Source organism: Centrocercus urophasianus, unplaced genomic scaffold, assembly GCF_019232065.1.
Source record: "Centrocercus urophasianus isolate 14NV4802_14NV808 unplaced genomic scaffold, USGS_Curo_1.0 seq_10, whole genome shotgun sequence".
Classification (NCBI taxonomy): Eukaryota; Metazoa; Chordata; class Aves; order Galliformes; family Phasianidae; genus Centrocercus; species Centrocercus urophasianus.
In genome coordinates, this window is record NW_024884142.1 from 21,196,584 (window position 1) to 21,220,564 (window position 23,981).

The following is a 23,981-nucleotide window of genomic DNA, read 5'->3' on the forward strand; positions in this document are numbered from 1 at the left end:
TCGTGGAGTGCAGGAAAAGAAAAAATTAAAAAGAAAATCACAAGATTAAAAAATTAATGAATCTTTCTACATTCATGTGGAATAACATAAACCTTTACTTAAAAAAAAATGTTAGAAAGATGGCACAGACTAAACACATCTGGAGTACAGTTCTTTTTCCTTTTGCTGTCACTCACGGTCTTTGATAAATGTACAGATTATCTTCAACCACTGTCCTGGTGAAAGGATGTCCTCCCTTTCTCCATGTAGCATCCACACATGAAGCAAAAGTAAAACCATGACACTATTGCAAGTTAGGTTTTGTTCTATTATAATTATTTTAAATCAGCACCCTTCTGATAAGTATTCTGACATCTGAAATTTTCCTAATAGGAAAATTCTGACTCCTAACACTAATTCTAGTCTCTAGTGTTTGCTTAGCACAACCATGATTGCAGTGGAGGTTAGTTTTAAAGAATCTGTTTCCTAGATTATTGAGGAACAAGTATTCTCTCTACATAGCTTTGAGGGCTGCTCAAAAAGTAATGCCTTCTCTTTTATTATGTCGGTCCATGACCTCGGAGATGGATACTGGTGGCGTGGCAGTAGAGGCTGAGCCTTCTTGACATGCATTCCATTGCATTTCAATACCATGCAATGGATGGCAGCAGAGGAGCAGTCTGACAAAATGGTGTCTGACATGGAAGTTCTTATGTAGCAAAGGCATGTCATTGAATTCTTCCATGCAGAAAAAATGGCACCCACTGACATTCACCAATGCTTGTTAAATGTTTATAGAGACTAAATAGTGGATGGGAATGCAGTGGGTGGTGTATTTCAGCAGTGGAACAGTGATAATGAGTCACTTCCTCCGGTGGAGATTTTTACAAGCTTGGCGTGCAGGCTCTTAATGGTGGGTGAGAATGTATTGCTAACGGTGGTGAATATGTTGAAAAATAGTGTTTTGTAGCTGAGAATTTGCTCTAGTAGTGTTATTGTGCACTATGAATCTGCTGTAGTTTCTGTGGAAATAAATAGGAGGTATTACTTTCAGCCAACTGACACACAATTTACTTCTGCGATAAGTTAATGGTTACAAGGCTGAGATGTAACATGTAATCAGTTGTGAACTGTTTTTGTTTAGTTCCATTTTACTTTGTTTTGGGTGCCATGCCTGGTCTCACATCTTATTTGCAATTTTCCTGTATACACATACAGAAATAAATATGTAAATGTATATACAAATATATTGTGTGTGAGTGTGTGTAGATATGTTTGTAAATACTGGCCTAAGATTTTCAGTAGATTGATTGTTGTGTAGTTGATGTAATCAGAGAGCACAGTGATTCATTTGTGCAGGTAACAGACAGTCATTCAGGCAGGTGTTCCCAGTGCAAGACAGATGTTCAGAGGACTCTTTCATCTGATAACATCAGCTTTTTCTTCAAATATACACTACTTTTTTTCTAGTTTTCAAATATTAAACATGTTTTTCAGTGGACAAAGCAGTAAATGTATTTATTTTTATACAAAATCCTCTTCAAGCATTAACACAGTAGGCAATGCATACAGGTACAGAGCCAATGTGGAGGCAAATGGTAAAACAGCAGGTCCTTTTTGTAATCACAAGTAAAGGGTTACGCTGGTATTCCAAAGAAAGTGTTTCATGCTGAAGTGCTACTAATCTGGGAGCTGACACAAATGGAGATTTCCTTATGCCTTATATTTGAAGAGGACATTTAAAACCTCTTTTCATCACAGCATCTTTGGTGTGTGAATCTTAGGAGGCAGATGAATGCAGGGCTTTCTTGTTCCATCCATGCACAGTAAAAACAATATTCTCCTCTTTAGATTTCTTCTTCCTTTTCCTTCTTCGAAAATTACTTTTTTTTTTTTTTCTTCTTTTTTCTCACATATTTGTGTTTTCCATTGCTATGTTAAGCTTCTTATTCTGCTTTCCCAGGAAGCATCTGAGGAAATTCTGTATTTCCCAGGTTATTATCAAAAGGAGTTTTCATAAGTTAAAAAAGTTTCTAATACAAAAGTATATATGGGATTCCTTATCTCTAATGTTAAGCAAAGCCTAGACTAGACTTTCCTTCTTTCTACATTAGGATTTTGCATCCAGCCTACTTCCAGACCAGGTTGATACCTGGTTTCCTGCTTCATAATTTCCAGAATATTCGGGTTGTACTTTTGGTTCTAATAGTTTAAAAGTCTTTCCTAAAAAGTGGAACAGAGAATGATGTAGATTGCCAGATAAAAAGATCTCAGCCAAAGAAATCTGAAGCATTCAAATGTGGAAATGGAAGAATAGAGATTCTGTTCCAAATATGTCACGAAAGAATAAACTTGAGAAGGATGTTAGGCCGGTCACTATTGCAGATTTTACTTCTTATTAGGACATAAACAATGGAAAGATACTGTGCACTGTGAAGTCTTTAATGTTGTTGTGATTACATGTCAAATTAAAGGAGTGAGAAAGTAAACCTTTCTATTTTGAATTGATTTTTTTCTCCTTTTCTGAAATTAATTTTTCATATCAGAAATTATTCCTTCATGGGTCCAGGGCAAAGCAAATGTAAATGCCTTGGAGCTAAGACAATGAGTTAAAGATGTCCCATAATTAACTTTGTTTTATTAAAGTAATGTTTCAAATATTTAAAGTAATTAGATTCACAGAAATAGCCTCACTATATTCTTAAAACAAGTTATAAGAATGCTTGAAATGACAGGAGGGAAATCAGTATTCCACTGAAACAGCTTTTCAACTTGGAAAGTGGTGGAACATGGAGCTGTGGTTTTGTGTACCTCACACTTTGGTTGTCGGGTTGCTTACAGCCTTGAGTTCAAGCAAAGTGTGGTTGCGGGATCAGGGCTTTTGGATTTGCCTGGGATAGGAATCCATGCTGACTGAAAACAAGGACCTTTGAAGATGATTACCTTATTTAATAAAAATATATCTAAGTACATAGGCCATTTAATGTAATACATATTTCAAGTTCAAAGTATATACACTGCATCTAGAATAAATGCAGAAAAATATTACCAAGTCAGTTGTCTTTGTATTCCCTTTATTTATACTTTGTCAAAATCTGTTGAAATAAAAGGTTTTTCTGTCCTTCCTTACATTTCACCCTATGTTAAAAGAAGTTAAGTTACTGTAAATTATGATAATGACCTACCTTTCACTGTAGTGTGTGTGTGGAAAATATTACATTATCAGCATTCTATCATAGAAAAAAATTATATTGAGAAGCATGGTGTGCATCTCCTGTAACAGAAGAAAAAGTCTTGCCCACATAGATATTTAAAGAAGCAGATACATTTTCTCAGTTCAATTCCTTATGAATTACTGGAGTTTTAACTGACAGTTTTAAATAGAACTAATAAATGTTGGATGTTATTCCAAAATATTAGAGCTGAATTGTTTCAGTCTGCATTTACCTGAACAGGAAACTGCCTCCATCCATTCTGAAGTGGCATTTGTCATCAAGGTCTGTTCATTTCTGTTGTGATGGTAGTATTCTTCTGGATGGCCTACTGAGGAAAAACAAATTCACGATGCTGAGCCACATACCAATGTTTTCTAGTCCATTCAGCCACTGGTTTGATTTATAACCTTTGTTTAATTACATAATTTCGTCGTGTTTAGTCTTTAAGATATTGCTCTATGACATCTTGAAAGTATTCAAATGAAAATGTTTGTTTGAATGAGTTCCTTAATTAAATGTGTTTCACTTCCTGTTTTCAAAACTCTGATCCTGATGTTTGCAGGCAAACTTACAACCCTCAATCAATCATATTTTAAGGTATTCATTGATCTTAGTTTTCTTGAGGCAACAATAGAAGGAAAGAAATGTGTATTTTCTTGATTACATCTATCCAGTGCAAAAAGGGTTAGCAGTCTGTAACAGAGAAGCATTTGGTATAGAAGCTCCAGAAGTTTGAACACTGATTTAGCAAATGAAAGTGACTTCTGTTTATAGATTAGAACTATGGCCTATAGAACACTTGCGTGAAATAAAAACAAAAATAATCCTCATAATTTCATATAAGACATTTGTATCTTATCTGAAAGTAGTTCTGCTGCAGGCAAAAAATCACTCTATTTGACATCACTGTTTTTATCTCAATCAGCAATCTTGACATATGAAGTATGAGATTTATCTGGAAGCATTGATTTTTTTCAGAGAATTAAACTGTTACAAGAATGATTTTTTTCAAGGAAAATTTAAAAGTACATAATTCTAAAGGACTTTCTGTCTTTCTAATTTGTATTTTGCTTTTAGATCATGAAATGTTTGCTAAATAATATTTTTATAGGTCTATATTAAGGGTTTTGAAGACATACAAAGAAACTTTCCTGCTGAAAATAGAGCTTTGGAATAAAAATATCTATGAATAATGGGTAGATGGTTTATGGTGATACATTCTCTCAGTGCTGCATTTTAAAATGAAAAGTAAGCATTTCATATATGGGAGGCGTGTCAGCATTAAATATGTTAATACGAAGAAAAAAAATCTCTTTAGGGTTGAATTTCTTTTCCAGTCAAGATTTATTTAGTCAATTTCCATCTACTGATACAAGTTATGTCTTGTCTGCTGCAGTGCAGATGAGAAACAAGCGTTCAGCCATTTACTAGTCTGTCAGTAGGAGACCATCAGTGCATCAGAAGCCCAGTCTCTGATTTGTCTCCCCAGTAAAGGAGAAGGGCATAATTGAAACCTGTGGGGATTCAGAGAAGAAAATACTATGGATTTCTATCTGTCATTACTGATGAAAGTTAAGTCTCTGCACAGAACCATAATCAACCTCGGGAGGTAAAAACTATTTAAGTAGAAGTGAAAAAGGAACACTTGCAAAAATCTAGGCTATTTTAAGTTTGGATCTGACAAATACCTGTTTCTAGAGAAAAGACAAGACTGGAAATCACTGAACGTCTTAAAGAAATTAACTTCTCCCATCCAGAATGTTGGAATGTTTTGTTATTGTTTGGTTGGTTTTGACGGTGTTTTTTTTTTTTTCTTGTTTGTTTGTTTCCTCCCAATATCTTTCATCAGCTGCCAAAGTTTTCAATTCAGGGTTCAAGAGGCCAGTCATCATTGTGAAGGAGAGTAGAGTTTTTGTTTTGTATTCAAAAGTCTTTGAATTTAAAGGTTTAAAGTTTTAACAATTTTTTTTTTGTTTGTTTCTTGGGAGGGGCTTCCTTATAGATTGAATTGGAATTGTATACTCCTTTCTGAGTCTGATAGTTCACCTTCAGCCAGACAAACAAATCTGGAAGATATTGCTAACCATCCAGATTTCCCTAAGTTAAAAAAGAAAATAAAATGCCATAAAGTGGGTGATATTTTTGCCTTTTCCATTAGTTTAAAACATCTTCTATCTCCTCCATTTAAAGAACTATAGTCCATTGCTCGATGCTAACGAGAGGCTCCCTCTCCTTTTATGCCAAGGCCAAGTGTTTATTTGCATCAAGCTTTTGGCAAAGAGTTCATATAAGCTTTGTACTGACTGACTCATTTGCACATCAGCCTCATTAAAATTTTATACAACTAGTTTCACTAGTTGTAGTTAAGAAAGTACTATGATTTTCTTCTATATAATTAAGTCGTGTAGGCTCAGCACTGTTCTTGATAAGTATTCTGATATCTACAGGTATAAAATGAAGTAATGCCACCTGTGCTCTGATAACATCGAACTACAAATTCTTTTAGCCAGTTATTTTAAACTAAAATCCAGATACCTTGACTTAAAAAAAAAAACACCAAAACATGCACCTGTACAAGATATGTCCATCACTGGGAACAGCAGAATCCAGGGCCTGACTTACAAGAGTTAGAAGGGCTCCATAGTATATTCTAGTCTCAATTTTCTCCTTTTCTGTGTTCTTCACAACAAATATTCTCTTCATGAAGTTATGGAACACTGACAAGAAATTTTGTTGTTTGCTAGACTGGAAATCCATGATTCAGATGACAGAATATGAACAGCCTGTAATTCAAGACTGCTGTTAACCCCCCCTAGGACTTCATGTCATCCATTGAGCATCAAATATAATGAAAAATTATTAAATGATATGTATTTTGTTTTGAACAGTTTTAAAAATAATACAGCTACTATTCTGTCTCTGCAATCTGAAATATAAAATGCTTTTGTTTGTTTAAAGAATAGGGCTTTTTATAAAAAATGTATTTGATTACGTTCCTAAGTGTTACTGTATTTCATAACACATTGGAATTAAACAGTTACAGATTTTTTTTTCTAGATTACAGTTATTGAAATAATTTAAAGTGTATTTATCTCCCTCACGACATCTATGAGTGTTGCCAGATTCAAGGGAAGATGAATTTAACAGCACCTGGAGTTTTGAGCTCCTTATTGTCCAGATCAGAGTTTTCCCAGAGGATTTGATTCTTTTCTCTGTCCTGGGAGAGCCTGAGAGAGCAGGAAAATTGGTGCATATTTGTGTCTTGTCCCATCATTGTGTTGGGAATATGGCTTATAAAGTCAGTGCAGACCAGAAAACTGGGAGGTACTCATATAACATGTCTACAACTACTAGTCTCTCATGTTAGATCAGCAGTCATTCCTTGTGTAGAAACTGGGGCCAAAACCCTGCAAAGTTTTGTTTCTTGTGAGTAGTGCAACAACACCAAAGAGGTCAAGGAACTCTAAGAACATGAACAAGAGCAAAACACTCTGCAAATGCTTCAGTATGTCATTTAAGTATTCCACCTTTTCATTTTGATATTGTTTCTCAGCTTATTAATGCAGTAATATTACCTTTATAGAGGCAGTTTGAGGTAACTTTGATTTTACTTTTCAGTTCATTCATACTCTTTTTTTTTTTCAGTTCATCTTTGAGAAATATACTTTCCTTTCTTTTTTTCTCTTTTATTAGCAAAATCTTGATTTTTTTTTTTTTCTCACCATACTGCTTCTGAATTGTTCTCATGTTCTCTCATACTTCATTTTCACATAGTCTCTAAGCTTATTTTTGTACAATGTGAGAATTTTGGGGGAGACTGTGAGTGTATGTTCACTCTTCTGCTATGACTGGAATCAAATAACACTAGTCAATGTTTGGGGAAGAAACTCTTCCACCCTTTGACCCCTCCAAAAACAAACAAACAAACAACTCAACAACAAAGAAATGAACAAAAACATCTAAACTGTATTACTCAGCTATGAAAAACTGAAAGAAATATATTGATTAGGAAAGCCTTCCACATTACTCAGATCCACAAGAAGTGAAATGGGAGCATAAAGTCTCTGTCTATGGCATGGATAGACAAAGTGCCCATAATGTAGCGTGGCTGGTCATTGGTGCTGTAATGGGAGGTATATTCTTGTATTTTGGAATGTAAGAAAGGTTGTTTTCTACTTCACACAAACAATTAAAATATTGTCTCTCACTACATACAGTTCAGACTGAATTTTTCTTCTGAAATGATTCCAGCAACATCTTTTTAATGAAGTGTTAGAACTATCAGCTTTTGTCCCTTTTGAGAAATTGAAATCTCAGTTTTTTAATTATATTAGTTCTGTATTGCTATTAATATGTTCTATAAATTCAGATGAGTCACAACCAATTTCTTCAGTTTCTGTATTTGAAGACTGGAATAACAGCATCAGAGGAACATTTAGAGGTCTTTTTAATTAGCCAGTTGTTAAGTGTAAGCACAAAGTCTCCTGTCACCATCTCCAGTAGTTCAGTCATTCCTTCAGAGAAATAAAAATTACATTATTTAAGTTACAAGATAATTTTAGAATTACGAATATTAAAAATATTAAAATATTAGAATTTTAAGATACTCTGAGACTTATTTGTTAAAAAAATATATGGAATTGTATTGGACCTTTATTTTCTTATGCCTTGCCTTCATTTAACATAACACATAGAACACATTTCACATAAAATATGCCATGTTGGCCTATCAATGTATAAAAAAATATGAATGTACAGATAAAGATATATCTATTTTATTTTATATTCTAGCCTAGAAATTACTTAATTCCTAACACATTCCTAACAGGTTCCTAACATATCAGAAGAAAACTTACATAAAAGCAATCTGTATACCATTTTTGTTTAAACTAGCTAGGCAGCTTTTTTCAGATCTTATCTTATTTTCAGTGAGCTCTTCTGTGTTTTCCACTGAGTTGACTGAAACATAAAGAAAAAGCTGTAATGAGAGTTGTAGGCCTTTTATTTTAATATTGTTGTTGCTTTTTCCTTTTTTTTTAATGAACAATCTGTTCAGTAAATTCTCTGTCTTAGTATTAAATCTATCAGTGGTAGATAATATATATATATAAAATCCACTAGTTCCAAGGCCATTGCCAAAAAATGAACAGTAGCCATCTTCTTAAAGTATCTTACTCTGCCCATTATGTTGTGGACACATACTAAAGAATTAAAAACTTCCCCAGCCCTCCTCTCCTCATTTTTTGAGTTCTCTTGCCTGCAGTATTGTACATATGAACAATGCAAGCTGTCAAAAACTAGATAACCAATTTACTTGGAAAATGAATTAATGCTCTCCTCATCTGACATTAATTTTGTTGGAATTGTGTCTCAAGTGGAAAATGTTGGCTTTGAGTGGGGAATAATAACAGTTCCTTCTTTAGACTCAACAGCCTGAAATGCCAAGAATGGGAAGCCATGTCCCTGGCCTGACTGGAATATCAAGTGACAACCTTGGTGGGGTGTTTTCCATGCAGTGTTCAGTCCTGTGTGGGAAAGGATGAAAAAAACTTATCAGGATTAAAATTTGTGGTGCATTAACAAAATTTAATGATGAAGGAATCCATATTTCCATACATTTGCATGCTGCTTCATAGAACCTACGGCATATTCACTAGACTGTCACTAATATATTGTGGTAGACTTATAATTTGCATGGAGGCACTTCTTATTCATGACAAAGTAGCAGCTGCTAGCTTTATAATGTTGCAGCTAGGCCAGTCTGTGGTTTATCTTCCATTGTCTGTTATCCTATGAGTAGGGCATCTACAGTGAGCAAGGTGCAATTTTTCCCTACTGCATGTACATATCTGTTGTATTAGCTTATGACTGGAAATATGTTTTTGAATCACCATTTATTAAGCATTTTCATCTGCAAAAACATTCTACATTTTTCAGTTTAGCACTTTAACTTTTTAAAATCTCATTTTTACACAGACTATTTTTTTCACTGTTAATTGCTACTCAAGTTTTTACAGTCTTAGCCTTTCCTATGACTACTGGCAATATTTCTGAGGCTACTTAGCAATGAGGAAAAAATGAGAGTATTTCAAAGCTGGGCAACTTAAAGGTGGGAGGCTTCATGTAGCAAAAAGAAAACAAGAAAGGACTGCACAATTGTATGTATAACATCATATGACTCTTTGTATGTAAGTAAAGGAATTGACTTTCTGGTTGCACATCCCAGTCTTTCAGGGTATTAACTCTGTCTAAACTGTCTGTCTTACAATTTGGACTGTGCTAAGAGCTTTTCTTATTCAGAACGTTGGAGCAGACAACAAGATCAGTGTAGCAGAAACCACTGTGGAACCTTTAGGATCTAAACTGGGTAGTCCAGAAAGTTGAGGATGAAACAACAGAAAGTTTATGTGAAAAATCCTTGCAGTTTTACTATTTGTTTATTATCTTGGGATATTAATTAAAATTGTAGCATTACCATTCTTACATCATAATTTGTGCCATGGCAACATTGAAGAAAATTCTTGAGGATTATTTAAATGGGAAAATACAGTATAGTCTCATAGAGTGATTTCCTCCAAGTGCCTCAGAGCACTGTATAATTGCAAAGCACATAAAACTGATTTTGAATAGAATTGTAATTAAACTGCAGTAGATTGAATTTACTGTTTGCAAAGAAGCTGTTTTGATTTTTTTTTTTCAACAAATAATATTTGAAAAATGTATGGTTTATAGTCACCTGTAAACCACAGATGATTCACTGAAGAATCCAGGGAAATGAAGTTTGTGTTTCTCTTCTAATTCAAAAGTTCATAGGTTAGAAAATTCGTTCTTTACTTGGTTAATGGTTTGAACATTCTGTAAAGAATTACACTAACACAGTACAGGAATTTGTATGATACAGTAAATGTTATTACAGTCTAATAGGCTTTAAGTAAAACAGTGACATATACCTCTATGCAAACATAATAATTTGTAACATATGTTAGTTGTCTGTGTGCTAGAATTTAGATTTACACTTAAGCCCTCCAGCAGGCTTTTTTTTTTTTTTTTTTTTTTGATGATGTGTGGTTTGCTTTTCTCAACATCAAATGAATCACAAGATGAATCAGGCCTTAAAATTCCCATTTCGCTCCACTGATTATGAAATGAGTCTAGTCGTCTAGTTCATTACACAGGTAATCCACCTTTAGTCAGATGAGTTTTCTCATTTCATGTTCAAAACATAATACATTCTATTAGTACATCTAGATTATCTGGATTGAATAAAGCACCAATATGCCCGACTTTCTGATCAGACATTTTTCTTTTGCTGGGATGTTGTTTCAGTGAATTACTTCAGCCGTTAAAAAAGTCCTGCAGCTGAAAAGGAGTTCAAATCTGTGAGTTTAAGCAGTCTCAATGTTTGCTTTTATGCTGCTATCACTTTCTTGATGTTCACTGTTCATTCTTGTTTACTGGGAACCTTCAGGTGCTATAAGTCATTTGTAACTTTTAATTGAATTAAACTAAATAAAACAGATGAAGTATGCAACAAAATTTTCAGCAGAGCTAGTTATTTCTTAGAAACTGAAACAACTGTCCACTTTAAATTTCAACTTAAACTGTTAAGCAAGTTTTTATTTTGTTTGGTTCTTAATATTTTTTTGAAAAGAAAAAAAAAAAAGGCCATTTTAAAATCATCAAAATGATAAACTTAGATTTGTTTACAAATTGTGTGCTTCCTTTATGTTTATTTTTATTTTATACCATAGCGACCGAAGTTAACTAGGTGAAAAATGGTTTTTCTTAATACTTGACATGATTTCTTGCAAGTTTGCTTAGTATCAAAATAAGATGTGAGACTGCTTTGGAATGGAAGATTTCTACTGTTTATATCACGGAGTTATAGAATGATTAGAAGGCTACAGAGCTATAGAATGGGTAAAAATTAAAAATATTAGAGATATAGAATGGATTAGAAGGAACCTCAGAGATCAGCCAGCGCCAGCTACCCTGCCATGGTAAGGGACATCTTCCACTACATAGAGTTGCTTAAAGTTACATCCACACACGCCTCCATAACTTTTCTGGACAACTTCTTCCAGTTCTATCTTATTCCATCGCCCTCATAGTGAAAATTTTATTCCTTATACCTAATCTAAATCTACACTTCTATAGTTTAAAATTGTTACCCCCTGTCCTGTTGTTACATTCCCTCTCTAGCTTTTTTATTGTAGCTGAGAGTGACTAGATATTCAAACAATTTCAGAGGTAACATGACCTATTCAGAAACATACCTAAATAACTCACTTAATTTTAGGCATATGTTTTAGTACTATCCATTTTCCACAGGAAATGATTGCACGCTTGAACATTTTGATAAAACAGGATTTCCTCAATATTGACCTTAGTCAGCCATCAGTCAGGAATGGGGAAGGTATTGCCACCTGCTCCTTCAGCTCATTGTCCACCAGGAAGTCACTATGCTCAAAGAAAGTGCACAGAGTACCTTTTTTTTTTTTTTTTTTTTTTTTTTTAATTTTTATTAAAGCATTGCCTAAAAAAATCTGTAAAGAATAATAAGACTTTGCAAACCAAGCTGAATATAGGTTGTTACTCTACACTGTAAAGTCACTTCCCTCATTTACTAAATATTTTCCTTTTTTCATTTGGCAAGATATGTTATTTAAATCACTGTTTAAGAGTCATGGTCATACGTGCATATTCTTTCCTGGCCTCAGTATCTTTTATATGCAAAGTGGAATAACCTCAGAAGTTATGCTTTTTATTTGTTTCTGTTTGTTATTAAAATGCATTTAAACAATATACTTTATGAGATGTGAGTACAAATCCCTCTGACAAGTGTAGAAAAGTAAGTTTTTGTGTACTGCGCTGTGACTGACCACTTTAACTCTTTGAATCCCACCTCTGGTAGTGCCTAACTGATTGTGTCCTTTCTCCAAATATGGTAGAGAAAAATCTATACCCTGGTAAGTCTTAGCCTAAGATTGGTGCTACACACATCATTAAGTCCCACTGCAGAACTTTAGGTACCATGAGAGCTTCAATTTGGAAACTAGAGTTGTGCAAGCTTTAGACATGAGTGGACAGCAGCAAAGAAGATATTTAAAGCAGCAATGTTTTATATTTCATTTCCTGGTTATGTCCCATTTTAGATTCCTATGCCGTTCTGACAATGTCATCTATAAAACCCAGATCTCAAAGGTATAGCTCTGTGAGAGTGTCAGTCTCTCACTGGGTTCAACAGAAATTTGCTATTTATTATCTTTGACTATCACACCTTTAGGTTGCTAAACCTTGTTGAGAAACTTGACTCTCAGATTCTTAAATACCTCAGTGTTTCATAAAACGGGAGATTAACTGCGCTATAAATGTGAGGTAGTGTTACCTTTTTAGATATCCTATTGGCTAGCAGAATCAAATCCCTGGAACTGAATTAGATGCCCAGAGTCCCTGTACAATGCCACACAGGAGACAGGCATCTAAACGAAGAGTATGTATTATGTTTATGTGTTACAGAGTGCGCTAGTGTCGGAACACCTAGTCTGAGTACTGAAGGAGTCTGCTGTACAGCTTATTGTGCAGACTAATGTACCTCGAGAATATAGGCTCCCTGCAGAAGCACGTGAGGTCAGTTGAAGTCTACTCTGATATCTTCACATAGTACTGTTAGATTCCATGGTAAAGCCAGATCCTGAAAATGGAGCTGACAAAAATTCACATAATTCTGAATAAGGACCTGATTAAGCCACTCTATAGAAAACATCATTAAGGGAAGTGGGGTTAAACTCTCCCACTTGAAGGTCAGAGTAAGCCATGTATCTTGCTCAGGGTTTTGGATTACTTGAGAAAGTCAGGTCAGGTCATTGTGGAAGAAGAGCTTGTTCCTACCTGCTATATCCAGCATTAAATGATTTTGGTTTTCAAATCCTTCATTGGCCTGATTTCAGGCTGATTTGCAGCCACCAGACAGCTTTACTGTTCAGTTCCACAGGGGTTGTCTTTTCTCCATCTCTCTTGTTTTTACTGCTGTTTCCTCGTGCACAATTCATCAAAGCAAGACTTTGATTCAGCTTTTTCATCCCCCAAGCTGTGAAGTTTAACAGATGGATTAGAGAGTGAGGAATTATCAAGATTCTAAAATTTCTGTATAGCAAAATTTATATTAGGTCATCACAAGTCACCTTTTTTAGCTGTTTCATACTCTCTTGCCTCAATTTACCCTTCTTAATTCATAGAATGGTTTAGGATTTGAGAGATCTTAATGATCATTGAGCTCCAGCCTCTGTCCTTACAAGCCTTGGGTGGGCATACAAACCATGTAACATGCCAAAGCCTGATGCTTCTAACTCCTGTAATATCAGCACCGATGTACTTTTTAGTCCTAGGAACAGCTACATCAGCACGATAGCAGGGTGGGAAACCATAAAGGATTATGGAGCACACTGCTCCAGAGGTGTTCTCTAGACTGACCACAAGGAAGATCTGAATGGGAGTAAATTAAGTATCCTCACTCCCTTGTATTTTGGCTTGATTACTAATAAAATTCAGAAGTGAATTCTCTCTAAAAAGCTGCAACATTTCAACTGCATCAGGAACCCTAATATATCTATAGGCTTTTTCATTTGTCATTTTTCTTAAAGAACCTGATGTCTGTATTCCAAAATTGTCACTGTTGTCAGTCTTGGCAGACCAACAGAGATGCAAGTGGATATGGAAAATGAATTTAGTCAGTACAACAAAGTGTTTTCTCCATGGTCAACTTTTGGAGCACATTAGTGGAGAAGTGTATGCTCTCAGTGTTAAGGCTGATATTTCCTGCTGATGAATAAGTCCACCTTGCTCCCCAACACTCTCTGTTAAGCAATTTTCCATAAAATAAAAGGAAAAACGAAAACAAAATGAAAAAAAAACCCTGATCTTTCTAACCTTAATAGTGTTGTCTCCAAATCATGTTAAATGTTTCATGTTTTTGTTGTTGTTCTATCGTTGCTTGCTGTTTTTTTAATAGAAAAGCATACTTGAAGCTATATTGATATCAACATAAGTAACATAAGTAACTAAATTGAAAGTTGTGCTATCATGCTAACATCTTCCATAATTTTTCATTAGTGCTCTGCAACAAGCATCTTACAGATACGTAAGTCAGTAGCATACATTTCTGTTGCGGTTTCACCTGGCTTCAACTCAGCACCACACAGCTGTTCATTCATTCACCCCCAGAATCATAGAATCATCAAAGCTGGAAAAGATCTCCAAGACCATCCAGTCTAACTACCAAAATTTTCCCTCTAAAAAATATCTGTAAGTACTACATTTACAAGATTCTTGAACACCCCCAGTGGTGGTGATTCAATCACTTCCCCAGGCAGTCTACTGCAGAATATGATCACTAGAAGAGGCTTCTCCACTTTACCACTGCCTCCTTTCAGGATAGTTGTAGAGGGAAATAAGGTCTTCACTGAGTCTCCTCTAGACTAAACAATCCCAGTTCCCTCAGCTGTTCCCCATAAGACTCATGTTCCAGACTCATCACCAGCTTCATTGCCCTTCTCTGGACATGCTCCAGGACCTCAATGTCTTTCTTGTAGCAAGAGGCCCAAAACTGAACACAGTAGTCAAGCCACAGCCACACCAGAGCAAGTACATGGGGAGGATCACCTCACTGGTCCTTCTGGCTACACTATTTCTGATACAAGCCAGGATGCCATTGGCCTTCTTATCTACCAGGGCACACTGTTGGCTCATGTTCAGAGAAGTATTGACCAACAGCCTCAGGTCCATTTCTTCTTCTACACAGTCTTCCAGCAACTCTGCCCTGAACCTTTAGTGCTGCACAGGGTTGTTGTGACCAAAATGCCGGACCTGGCATTTGGTCTTGTTGAACTTCACACCAATAGCCTCAGCCCAGAAGCCCAGCCTGTCCAAACCCATCTGAAGGGCCTTCCTACTCCCAGGCAGACCTATACCCCTTCCCCGTTTGGAATCATGTGCAAACTTACTGAGAGCACATTCAATCCCATCATCTAGGTCATCAATAAAGATAAATAAAGACCCCAAAATGGAATTAGAAAAATAAAATTGAACTTGTGGATTAAGATAAAAAGCCATTTACTAAAACAGAAAAAGAACACAATGATAATATGTATATGCATATATCCATAACAGGACTGCCCTGCCCACCTTCCCCACAGCTTTACAGCTGTCCAAGTGGTGTCAGGTGGTATGGAATTACCCATGGCCTAATTCAGGCCACCTGTCCTGGTTCCATCCCACCCCTTGCTGCTCTTCCATAAGGCAGCAGCTCCTTAGTAAGTCACTCAAAAGCAGAATCATCTTAGCTAAAATCTAGACAGCTTCTTGTGAGTAAATTTTACACAATAGCTAGTTGTATTTTAGTAAAGATGAATCTGAAGTTCTGTGTGTAGGCAGGACTCATTAGCTAGTTAGTACAAGGCAGGAAGTGTTTAAGTGGGCAGAAGTTTTGAAGAAAAAGATCTCAGATTGGGAGTACATGACAAATAGTGTGTGAGTCAGTGTTATTCTGCTACTGTAAATAAGGCAGATATCCTACTGGGATACGTCAACAGGCATATAACCTGTAGGGTTAATCCTTCCGTTCTAGTTAATACGCGTAAATCTTCAGCTGAAGTACTCTATCAAGTTTCAGAAGGACATAAAGCAATTATGCAGGGGCCAGGGAGAAGTAATAAAATAAGTCAGAGGTCTAAAAAATATGGTCTCTGTAGAAGGTATCTGAGATTGCTAAGTCTTGGAGGAAAAAAAAAAAAAGTAGAGATTATATCATGGCAGTCTTTGAGTAAGTAAATAGATGTTATGATGAGAAATGTGATATACTGCTCTAAAATAACAGGCTTCAAGGGCAGCATGGGACACTGGGAAAAACATTCTAAAAGATAGATTGACTAGGCATTTGAGCGGAGTGCAGTGATGTTGAATTTCTGTTCCTGGATGTTTTTTAAGAAAAGCTTAGACAAATACCTGTCGGGAGTTATTTAGGTCACTAGGATAGATAGATGAATGACTTCTTCAGTTGCTTCCTGTAGCAATGATCTATATTTCTCTAAGTAGATGTGTGACTTCTATTTTTCACAGAGCACATCTCTTGAGAATACACCTCAAGAATTAAAAATAATAATAATAATAAAAATGCAGTTTTTTGCACTGAGAACAAACACAAACATTTCTGACTTGCAGTACTAATTAACAAATGACAATCTTACACTAACTGTCTGGCCTGCTGAGTAAGGTAAGAAAGACCACATTCAAATGATTCATTCTGCATGTGCCAGAATTCTGGAAAGGCAGAGTCAGTTATTAATATACCAAAAAAATGTCAACTTAATTACTGGTATTGTGTTCAATCTGCATTAGTTGTTTGGTTTTTGTTTGTTTGTTTGTTTTTTTAATGGCGTATGTTTGATGAAATCAATCTTCTAATAACAAAAAAATTAAAATGATAAGTAAAAGGAACCAAAATTGTACAAGGTTCTGAAGACTGTAAAATAATCTTTATAATGGGATAAGAAGATTATTTACTATTTGTTTAAGAACTCGTTGAACAATGGCTTCACAGCACAGACTCTGGACAAGTCCAAAAAAAAAAAAAAAAAAAAGGGAGGGGGGGAGTACAAAAGAACTGTGTTAAAATTTTGTATAACAAACAGACCAAGTTGTATTCTTTTTATTTTAATTTTGAGAAAGATGAAAGCAACTCACATTGAACATCATCTTAGAGTATAACCTTCTGGAGGTTATGTATTGTTGTATTTGGTCTCACATCACCTTGTACTGAAAAAAAGAAAAACAGAATGATCAGAATGATTTAGGGAAATACACTGGAAAGTAAAAAATGATCTACTGAATCTTTAAATTAATCACAACTGTGAGGTAGTGTTTACAAATGAGTTTCAGGTGTTAAGCTGCATGTGACCAAGGACTTCAGCAGACTGTTCAATATACATGTTAAACAAAAGAAACAAGCAGGAAGAACATGTCCATGCCTGATGAGTGTCCAGCTGTCTCAGTGCTTTGACTGCCTTCAAGATGCATCTTATGTAATATACATATTTGTATATATGATTATTTTAACTTTAATGACCTACCCTCATTAGCATGCCAAAAAGAGGAGAAAATGGTCAAATTTTAAACCCATAGTGTGATACTTCTCAGTTAACGTACATTTAAGTAGAGAGTGATTGTTAGGTTGTACAAGTCAAAAACACTAATTTAAACCGTGTCATTATGACCACATCTGTTGTAGTAAACTTCAGAACATGGGATGTTTAACATGTTTAACATGTGTCTGTTCTATGGCTCTGAGGAATACTGACACAGGAGTTTATGCTCACTTTACTAGGCGTTCTTCCCTTTGAAGCTGAGATCAATGCAAACAGTGGTGGGGAGAATCAGTGACAAAATACTGAGCTAAAGGTGCTTGAATCTCAGTTCATGCATGTAGGTCAGACACAAGCAGTCAGGTAACAATGTACCATAGCAGAATGCACATCCCGGGCACTGTGGTTGAGCAGGAATCCATGCCAGGACAGGATCACCGAGAACAAAGCCATGTTAAGCAGTGGCTAGACTGTAGTAGTAATAGACATTTCTTGATGCTATGCATTAGTCCTTTGCAGTCGAGGGAGAGCCAGCAATTAATAATGGAGGCTGCAAATCCAAGCATAGTATTAACTAACAGGCTTCAGTTCTGGTAGTACTTTCTATCTAGCTGAAGTGAATTGACTTTGCATCTGCCTAGTCCCTTGCCTTAGTTGCTACAGAGGTAGTTCCGTCCCAGTGACCTAGCAATGAAAAATGAATCACAGCCCTTTCTTAGACCTCAGAGCTCGTGAGTAGCGAGACATATTCAGCTACTTGTGGTACTCAAATTTTCCCTTTATTAAAGGGCAAAGAACTGTGGGCTGAGTTTTTCTCCTTCAATGCCTTGTCCTTTCTTGAGACAAACTCTAGTTATAGTCAGTGGATAACTTAATTTAAGTTTTCTATTAAACACGAATTGTTTAAAAGCCCCTAAAATCATAACAATGCCAACTCTTAAGTCTCTGTGATATTTTAATGACTTTAATTTAATATAATTTATTAATATATTTATATTTATTATTTAAAATAATTTAATTTAATAATTTCTTTAATATTTCCCTCACACAGTTGTGGGTTTTTTTTGTTTGTTTTTTATTTTTACAATTAGTACATTTCTGAATGTTATTGTAAAGTTATGATTTTGCTTTTTACTCTTCAGTGACGTCCTTCTCCTCATCACTGCACTGAAGTTTCTTACCAGTTTTCACAAAGGCAGGGCACATAGAACTTTCCTTCTTTTATTTATTCTTGCAGCATGGTCAAGCTGGTGTCTCTTTAGCACTTCCTGTTATCATACTGTCATTCTTTTGTTTCTTCTTTAAATTCTTTGTTTATATTGTCCAAACAACTTCAGTGGTGTTATACTCGGAAAGCTTGTTTTTTTGGCAAAAAGGAAACATACTTTACAAGTATATGGAGAAATACAGCTGTGTGTGTAAGAATTCATTGTTCGTATAATTTAATTTTTGGTCTAATTCAGTAATCATTATTAGCTTAAATTATTACAGAATGCAATCTATATGTAGAAATTCTCAATAATTAAAGTTGTAGTATGCTTCTCAGTTTCCATCCTTTTCCTGGTCTTATGCCCATCATTCCATCTCTACTCTGGGTGCTAAGGCCAGTGCTTTCAGCTGGACATCTCTGTGCAGAGAGAGCTACTGCTTGTTACTGTTTTCTTTATGAAGCTGTTAGTAAAACCTGCTGCAGGCAAAGTCAAGGAGAGTTCAGACTGAGCAAGCCTCAGGCCTTGCAAACTCCCTGCAAAGCCTATGCGCTCTCAAGAGCAACAGCAGTACTGTCTTTCAGGGCGACTTGGTAGTAGCGTTTAATTCTTGAATCCTAAATCATTTCTAGTTCTTCTATACACGTAGTTTCTTCTTGATAGATGCTCCTGCAGGTTTTCTCACCAGAAGTGTCTAATTGTCTTCTCTGGAAGGAATATCAGAACCCATGACATGTTTTCTCTTCCTAATCTTGTCCAGCCCATTTCAATGCATCCTTTGTACAGATTTTTTTTTTTTTTTTTGTCATCCATTGTCTTCTTAGTTTCACTATCTTTTGATTCATTTCCACTTCTGATCATTATTCTACCTTTAAGAAAGCTTCAAACGGAAAAAAACAAAACAAACAAAAACCCCATAAAACACAGTTCAGAAGTGCTTCTGAAAATTGATAAATTGACCAGTAGCATAAGTACTTGCATTATTGATTTTAATTCCTGTCAACTGCATTAATAACGCAAACAACTGAATATGATTTTCAAATCATATTTTTCATGAAAATGTTAAAATACAGTGCTGCAATTAGTTGATATGATTTCCAAAATACATTATTGGAATATAGGGTACCTGAAGACCAGCTTGTGTTTTTATGACTGCAGATTCTATCACAGGAGTTGTGTTAAAATTTATACTATGTAGTCGTACTCGTGCAGCTCTGGCTGTGGTCGTACAGGCTTTTAAACTTTGTTTTCTTCACAACTCCTTCACGAAATCTCATGAGTTCTTGGGACGAAGGACAGTGTAAACCTCTTCCATATACTGAGAACCACACAGAGCATTTAATTTTGAATATCCTTTCAGAATCTTCTGTAAACATCATAGCTGCCATGCCATTAACTCTTAAAAAATTAATACAGTGTTAACTTAATTGTGGGCCAGATTCTGCAGCAAAGAGACCAGCTGGAGCATTGGGAGAGGGTCGTTAATAAGACTGCTAATGCTCAGACCAGGAAAGCAGCACTGGGTCACTGAGATGCTTTAAAATTGAAGCGAGGCTAGGAAAAAAAAAAAGAAACGTCTAGAAAGCACTAGAGCATGCTGACTTAGAAATCAGTGTCTTGACTCATAAAAAAATCCTGTTGTGCATTTTTCCAGCCCACGGCTCTATAATTATGAAGCAGTACACAGCATTTTGCTCTCCCGCGGTCCCCGCAATTAGCTCCCCGAAGCCACGGTTCGCCGTGGCGAGGAGCGCTCGGTGAGCGTTTCCAGTTCGCCCCGTTCGCTGCCGCCTCGCCTCGCCGCGGCTGTGCGCGGTCCCCCGGCTCCCACTAGCGGCGGCCAGCTCTGCCCGGCGGCGGCTGCCTCTCCTTTTTTTTTCATTTTCATCGCCTGAGATTTGTTTTTCTAACCGTTCCCCCCTCTCCAATTTTTACGGCAAATAGATTGCTTGAAAATGTTTCGAGACTGCTATGTTCACAACGGATTTATTCGGTTTGTGTTACTTATTTCTTTTTTCTTGCTCTCACCGTTTGAGCGGCCGAAGCTTTCGAAATAGAAGAGGGAGCTCTTTTCTATTTGCAATTGAAAAGAATGTTCTTAATCGGCTAATGAATGTATTGTACAAATAACAGAAGAGCTTTTCAATATGCTGGTGTACTAGTGCAAATAGTCTCACACGCACTGCTTTACAGAGCTCGGGGTGACCATGAATATTCTCTTGAATGAAAGTTGTTTACTGAATATTCATGAATAATGACAGGAAAGAGAGGTCGTGAATATGAACAAGTCTTACGTGGTGGGTTTCCCTGGCCGAGAAAAGACATGTATTCTCGTATTTGCTGTCATCACATAGCTGTATTTTTTCTACTTATAATTACCTCCGTGCTTATATCAGCAACTATAAGGTTTACTCAAAAGCTAAAATTCTGGTATATACCTTGTAAATTAGCACTGGTTCATTATTTAAGAACCATCATAACCTTATTCTGCTTTATCAGTGAAGTGAGCATATAGCGTTCAATAAGAAATCCTTCAATCTAAAAGTTACAGCTGGTCAGTCGTTTGAACAAAACAAAAAGCTTGTGCAAAATGCTGCTGCCTTTTCTGATGAAAAATGAGGATTTTTTTTTTTTTCTTAATCACGTCTTTGTTCCTTTTCCTTATAAATCAGCTTTTATCAGACTACAGTTGAAAAAGTTTTACCTTTCCATTTGGGATTTTAGTCTCTCAACAGTTAAGGAAAATAAATCTTAACCCTTACTTTCCCACAGAATTATCTTTTCTTCCCTCTAGAAATCATAGCTTTCATATTTACAGGTATTTACAACTTATGACACTTCTGTAAAACGACATAAGTATTCAACTGTTTTAAAATGTGAAAACAATATGAAGAGTTTCAGTGAAAGAGAGGAATGAGTTAAAAATACTCAATGCATTGGTGGAGGTTATCCCATTCAAACTTGGGTATCACGTATTTAGGATTTTTTCAAAACTTTCAAAGATGTTTTAAATAATGGGAAAGATGTTTAGAATGATAAATGTCATCACTATTTACATCACTAAGTCCTCCTTGTTTTCCATGGCTACTGGGTGCCCATGTGTGATTTTGAAAATCTCTGCCAATATGTTTAATTATTTTTAGCAATTAAGGTCGTAATTGGTGGATGTTGCTTCAGCTCCTTGACATGTTGACTGATGCCTCAGTGTGTACATTCTATGTCATGCCGTATGTTCCTTGCTGGATCCTGTTATGCAAAATGACTTTTTTTCTTTCTAATCAGCTTTTTGCTGGTACATATTTCAGGAGAAAACAGAAAATCCGAATACACTATTTCTGTTTCTCCTCTGCTCTGCTCCTTTCATCTCTTCTACTGAACGTGGCAGGTGAATAAGAATTCCCAGTGAACTGCGAACTCACGTTTGCATGTTTTCCTGGGTTCAATTTGTCCAACATGAAAATGACTCCAAAAAGTAACAGCCCATTGAAAGATCAGTACTGCGTGGATCCACTCACTTTGACTGATTATTTCCCAGTTGCAAGCTCAAGTAACTAACTTTTTGAATCTGCAGGCAACAAGAAATGAGAACTTTTTTTTTTTTTTTTTCTGGACTGTAAAACAGAAACAATTGAAACCTTGTGATGTGTGCCTGCCTACCTACCTGCGGAGTTTGCTGTGGATAAATGAGTTTTCTGTAGCAAAGCTATATTAGAAAGAGAGTGGTTTTAGGAAGTTTGCAATTCTATTAGTCCAGGATTCTTTTTGTCAGAGAAATAAGTAATCTTGTTCCCTTTTTTAGCATATATACAGGGGAAGGGAAAAGGGGAATATAAAATGTGTCTCACGGGTTCTGTTATTATTTTTTTTGTTGAAGACTAACTTTATCTTTACACATTGAAACAGTGTCTGCAGTTACACAGATGGTTGCCAAATTAAATTTGCTTGATGGGCTGCTGTTTTTATTCATATAATGGTGCTTTTGATGAAAGATACAAGCAGATAGCACACATTATAATTTTGATTGGTGAAATATAGGATGCACTTCCAAATGTTTTTCAGGCGTTGTTTGAAAAAATATGTACATACTGCTAGCACTAATTAATAGTGAGGAGTGTTGAATTTTCTAGGGTAGAAAACATTGTTATTTGGAAGCTTCAAAGCTTGATTTTAAGCGTTTAACTTACAGTGATAGGAACTGAAAGGTGACAGTGACAAAGAGTAAACAATATTTGCATACCAAAACCAATTTCAAAACTATATTTATAAATATTGCAAATGAGTGGGAAAGCTAGTTTCTTTTCTAAAGCAAAATCCCCTCCACAATACAGTTCTTTTTTCCCCTAGTGCTCCATGAATGTAGTTTTCTTACTATCTTTTCATTTGAAACAACCGGGTGTTTTATTTGTTTAAGATCTTATGTATCCACATTATGATTCAGCACTTTAATAACTCTTTGTGGCAAAAACTGTTGAGGACAAACACGCGTTCTTAGTTTCGTGTAATAAATATTTTTATCTTTCAAGTAAGTTTTACGCACGTACATGCAGACCTTCTGACTAATTCAATTAGAAACCCAGTGATATGAAACTTCATCTGAGCAAAAGATCTACAATGAAGACCAAAGAGGGCAACACTGTTATGCTCTAGCAATTACTATGGCTCATTATGTGGAGACACAGATAAGTTGCAATTTGAAGTATAATTGGGAATTCTAACGGAACAATAGATAATGGTAGTAAGTAATACAGATATGAAAATTTCAAGGGATTGAAGTTGATTTGGATTCAAAATATACTCAAAACATTATGCAGAAGCAGTATAGAAACCTCCTGAGTAGTTTCGCATATGAGGTCATATTTCCAAATGGATAGCAAAGTCTGTACTGTTAAAGTCAGCCTGACTTAGAATTTGCTTTGACAGAACACTGACATTCACACATACAGAAGCTCTTGAAGACAGCTTTGATAACAACATCTTGGCTGATAATACTTAAAAAGACAATATACCAGGGTTGCCTTTCTGCTGCCTCTTGACTAACAGGTCTGTTTCTAACAGGTTTGCCATCTCAGGCACAAACTATTGTAGTTGACCTGTAGGTAAAATTGCACTGATGTCCTTAGGCTAGCACGAACTGTAATATTTCTGTCTTCATCACAGCTCTACTAATTCAAAATTGCTCTTGCAGCTGTGCAATGAAGCAAATGTGTACTGTGTTAATGATTTAAAGTTAGTCAAGTGGATCCTGGTAGTACTTAGGGATGACCGAGATTCGAGCCCCATCATGTAAGGTACCATGCAGTTCTTACAGAAAGCTTTTCTGACAGAAAGCTATGGATGGATTTTCCCTTATGAAACAGCTGTGCTGCTTCCATATCCAGGCTGGTTCTCATTTTTACTTGTCTACCCATCACTATAACTTCAATACCTTTAGCACTTGAACT

The 23,981-nt window shown here is 35.8% G+C and overlaps 1 protein-coding gene across 1 annotated transcript in view; it reads left to right on the forward strand.

The window, feature by feature from the left end:
- Positions 1-23,981, forward strand: part of ADGRB3 (adhesion G protein-coupled receptor B3) — a 448,004-nt gene that overhangs the window by 129,692 nt on the left and 294,331 nt on the right. The gene's annotated exons all lie outside the window — the stretch shown is intronic.